The sequence below is a fragment of the Vicugna pacos genome, unplaced genomic scaffold (assembly GCF_048564905.1).
Source record: "Vicugna pacos unplaced genomic scaffold, VicPac4 scaffold_17, whole genome shotgun sequence".
In the NCBI taxonomy this organism is placed as follows: Eukaryota; Metazoa; Chordata; class Mammalia; order Artiodactyla; family Camelidae; genus Vicugna; species Vicugna pacos.
The window spans coordinates 6210088-6215333 of NW_027328738.1; the positions used below are offsets into that span (position 1 = coordinate 6210088).

The 5246-nt window shown below is 34.0% G+C and overlaps 1 pseudogene; it reads right to left on the bottom strand.

Moving 5' to 3' along the window:
- Window positions 1–2054: 2054 nt before the first annotated feature.
- LOC140692805 (heat shock transcription factor, Y-linked-like) lies at window positions 2055–3853 on the bottom strand (annotated as a pseudogene).
- Window positions 3854–5246: the final 1393 nt, after the last annotated feature.

Below are 5246 nucleotides of genomic sequence, written 5' to 3' on the forward strand. Positions count from 1 at the left end.
GATGGACAAACAAACAATGTTCTTTTCAGGATTTGTAATTTTGAGAGTAGACTGTAGCTTTTGACTTATCAGTATAGAACCTTGTTAAGATGATCACGGTAAGACCCACTGTCTGATAAGAGAGATGGAAACTAGCTGCTGAACCAGCCCATCTGAACCCCAGAATGCTAATGTAAGCAACAACATAGCCACCATCAGATTTGAGCTGAAACACTTAAAAGTTTGATGTTTCTGTTGTAGGAAGAACCACTGCTGTCCAGACACAGTTCTCCTGCTGCAAGTGGTCTCTTTTCTTCTCTTGGCAAAGGTCATATTGGTGGGATGTTGCCAGAGATTACACTGGCCCATTTGCCCATTCTCCAGATCGTCAAAGGCTTTCTTCACAACTGGTGACACATTTTCAGGACTCAATGTTGCCATTCCAATCTTATCAGCTGACACTGGCTGCATGTTTGTGAGTAGAAGCCTTAGGATCCCTGACCTTGCCTACAATTTTTACAGCATTTCAGGGCATTTCACTTTCTGAAAATGCTTCACCTTTTATTTTAAATTAATGGGAAACCATCAAAGACTTCCATGAATATTTTATATTTCTTAATATCTGCAGAAATTTGGTATTCTTGCACTTGGACAAATTTTTATTTCTATCATCCTCACCTCCTTCTTGTCCACACATTTTAGATTGCAATTTGGTTACTGAATACGACCACCCCAACCAAGGGGCAAGTACCTCTTAGATACTTCCTGTGTGAAGGTTAGAAGGGGCAAAATTTATGTGGGGTGTATAAACCTACATTAAATATTTGCAATGGCACTGTCTCTTCTGTAAAAAGCTCTGATTCTAAGAAGTAAATTAACTAGAAGTCAGTATAGTTATAGCTATGGGGATGAGAATCAGTTATTTTGGGGTGGTTGGGTGATGAAGAGACAGGAGAAAATCCAGCAAATGTGAATGGAATGCTTTACGCATCTGGAGGCATGAATTCAGAAGAGAATAATACATTGTCTCCTGTACCTACCACCACTTACTCTCTTGGGTGATTAGACCTTTGGCTATGAAATTAGCTATTTTGTGATGGAGAGTAAAGGCCATAATGAAATAGTTTGAAAACCATGAGAGATTTGTTGTTTCAGGAAAGTAAATTTTGCTTAAAGTCAACATATTTTTTCATTCACTAAATACGAAAATGCATCCGCTGGCATGTGCTGTGCTTACTGTGCTGGTATCCAAGTTAGACAAGGAAAGGGGGATAGACAGAAAATATCTGCAGGAGGTGATTTCTGTGCTGAGACATGGAAAATCTAAGTATGCAAAAGGAGGATATCCTAAGTCCAAGGATGAGCTGGAGCAAAACTTGTGAGTTTGGAGTTAATATGGTTGATAAGCATTTGCCTGGATATATCACCAGATACAGTGAAACATAAAGATATGCCAAGGTAATCAGATGCCAGATCTATAAAAAATGACTAAACTATATTGAGTTTGTGGGCTTAGTGTTGGAAAGTCATAAATTGTCACCCTGAGGATGTAAGCTTGTTTTTGGCTGGAACATAAAAGCAACATTAAATATTCACTAGAAAATATAGTGTAGACTCTTGAGGGGAGGAAAAGAAAGCACCAATTGGAATACTTTGAGAACAGCACATATAAGACCATAGATAAAATTACTTCTTAAATTCTATCACATGCTGAATGTGCCATCTGAGACTATATCATGTGATCTTTATGATTCCAGGGATGACATAAAAGAGACCATGATCCCTGGGCCGGTTCCTGCATTTATCTCCTGTTGCAACCTATCCTAACTTAACACTTTAAATACTTTCCAGGATGAACCAGAAACCACTTATTAGTTTTCCCTCTCTCCATGTTTTAGACTTCTCAAAATTGTTCCATTTTCTCTTCTTCCTTACAAGAAATTATTTAAATTTACTCCCATACTTTTCCATCAAATATTTATATCAATGAAATATCTTCTTTTTTCTTTAAAAGGTATCTTAGTCTCCCATTTAACTCTTTACTCTATTTTAAACAAATATAAAGAAAATAGAAGTACACATCTATGTTTATTGTTCAAATAAGAAAATTGCAGATATTTGTTGACATTTGCCAACCTCACTTTTAATCTTTGTTATCCTGCATAATCTGGTAGTCCTGTGGTAGATAAGTTGTAATTAGGATGCTGTTCATAAACTGAAGATGGCTGATGAATTGGCCTTGAAAGAGAGGTAGCTGATGTATCAGCTATCACTGGCACTGGAAACCGTGGGTTGATCCCTGGTTGAAGTTTAGAAAAATGACGTTCATTGTCAGATATGTTGTGATATCTATTTGGAAAATTAGAAGTCTCCACCATCAGTCCAAAATAATTGCTCTGTATTGGAGACAAGATGCTGTACTGAGAATTAGAAGTTGTAGTTGTAATGAAGTCCACAACACGGCCATTTGCTTCAGTGTAACTGCTTTGAGAGTGCCCGTGGACAGTGGTCAACTGATTTAAAATAGCACGTTTATCCACTGCAATTTGTTCTGGTGGTCTAACTGACATTGATGATGGAGAAAAATCACCTCTGACCGGGATGTTTGTATCACCAATTATGTGGCTAGCAGAGGGCTTTCTTATTAGAGGTATGTTTAAATTTGCAAAAGTTAAAAATGCACTTTCTCCACTAGTGTCAGCCACAAAATCGGAATTATGGTTATCCACATTACCCCCTCCTTTAAAGTGCTTTTTTTGAAATCTTCAGCCAATGAAGATACCAGAAAGGCATTTTTAATACCAACTCTTCTTTTTATTCTCACTAAAATCTAGAGACAGCCTCGTTCAAAATTTGGATTATGGTAGAACTGCAGCTACAACCAAAGGAGGAATGTTTTAGTAATATTTTAAACCAAAATACAACACTACAATAAGCTTAACCAACAAACCCACAGATTTCACGTTTACTATGCAAAGATAATATCATCAAAATATGAACATTGTTGACTACTTTTTGAAGTTCCTTATTTGGAACATACGCATTTAAATAGTATAGTCATCAAATTAAAGAAGTTAGCATTTGCAGTAACGGTGCATGCCACTTTTTAAAAACAGCTTTAATACATTTATTTAGGTTTCTGGTAAGATTCATAATTGCAAGCAAAGTTTCTCATAATCTTGAATATTTAAGGCACTGTCTTCATTTTTTAGAAGAAACAAAGAATTTTGGCTTTAGTAGTTTTATAAAATTTTAAAAATCTAGCTTTACAATTATATTAACATTGATTGATTTGCAAAATAAAACTTTATATATCTTACCAAGTGGTATCTAAAATTTCTGAAAACCTTGCTTAAAACAGAGACTTCTTTTCCTTCTGCCAGAAAGTCTGCTAGACAAGCAGATCTTTGAAAATTCTGCATCACTTTATGAAATCCATAAAGGTTAAGCTGTCTAACAAAACATTTCATACTTCCAGTTTCAAATATTCTGAAAGGGGCCTTTCTTTCCAAAACTTCCTTCTTAAAGACATCTTTATCAATCACTACGGTAGTTCCATTATCATCCCACCAGATGGATTTAAATTGGTCACTCCCAGCCATTTTCCAGAGTTTATTGGAAATGTCAGAGAACGAAAATCATTATCTTCATCTGGTTCAGAGACACAATGTGTGTAACATGGTCTTTTTATCAAGGATTCTTCAGACAAACCCTGAAAAGCATTTTCTTCAATCATGGACCTCAAGTCCAAGTCCCCAGAGAATGTTTGATCACACAAACAGATCTACCGGAGTTTCCTGAATCAGTTGGTCCAACTTAATGAGACACATCTTGAATTTTGGAAGAAACATGTGCCACCTCAAATAGCTTTTTCTACAGGTACTTTTCTTATCTGCATGATTTTGAGCATTGCAGCTTGAAATGCTACTTTGGCAGGCCTGCACAAATAAACTACTAGGCCATCACAATGGTTCTCAACCTGAGTAGCTGTGACATCACAAAACGACTGGTCTCCTAGCAACTCAAGTGGAAAATTCAGCCAGTGTTTACTTCTCAATCATCCAGTTAAAATGAAACATACTGGATGTTTATTTTTATAGTGTGATCTGCAAATATTAACCCCACAAACTTTTTTTAAATAATTTAATATTGGGGTATTTTAAATAAAACCAATCTCCTTCCTTTTGTACACAAATTTATAACAGATTTGTAAACAGAGTATAAATAATGCAGAGAATAAATTAAATAATTTTAAAGTTTTGGAATTTAAAGTGAAATTTGTGTAAAACCTGTACAGAAAAGCTATAAGAATTTCATTATCATTTGTAATTAAATGTAACATAATTTGATTTGGAAACAGAAGTAGATATTTATCTGTGTATTTTACAATAAGTAGCTCTATATTCAAAACATGAGCAGAATAAATATCAGTTTATTTGGTAATTTTATAAATAAGTGGTAAATATATATGAATTATAATTAGATTAAAATAATGAAACAAACAAGAAATCCCAAAGGGGGAATTTTTGTTTTAAATTGTAATTCAGTGCTATAATTAAAACAATTGTAATTAAATATTCTACATTAAAATAACACTAGAGAAAATCTTATTGTATACTTACAAATGTTTATTTTTGCCATTCTTTCACTCAGAGGTTTTCCAGTCCCAAGAAGGAAAAAATTTTCTTATCATCTTTATAATCCATACTCTTTGGGCTTCTGTTAAGTGTTCTAAAATAATGTTGATAAATACACTTATGCACAAGATCCTTGATTCAATAAGCAGTGCCTCCAATAAGGGGCAAACAAATAATCAAATAACAAATAAATAACTGAATATGTGGGTTGGGGTGGAAAAGACAAGGTACCGGATTTTAGGAAGCAATATGTTTCCCAGTCCTAAAACAGTTGGCATTGTTATTATAATATGGCATTTTAAGGCAAGTGTTTTGTGCACTAATTGTAAATAGTAGCTATGTTCTGTATCAGTAAGCTGTAGTAAATCCAGTACTACCAAAACTTATAATCTTTATTTAGAAATAAATTCCATTAAACATAATTCAAATTCAAGTTGAGAGATAAAAATTTTAAATAAATAAATGTACACTCAAGCTACAATGTAAATTTTTCCTTCAGTATGTGCATATTCCATTCTAAATAAATATTAGCAACCTGAATTCATTGCATGTTCTAAGTATTAGAAACTATAGTTTAGTTTGATTTAGTCCTGATTCATAAATATTATTTAACAGATGCAAATCAATAAA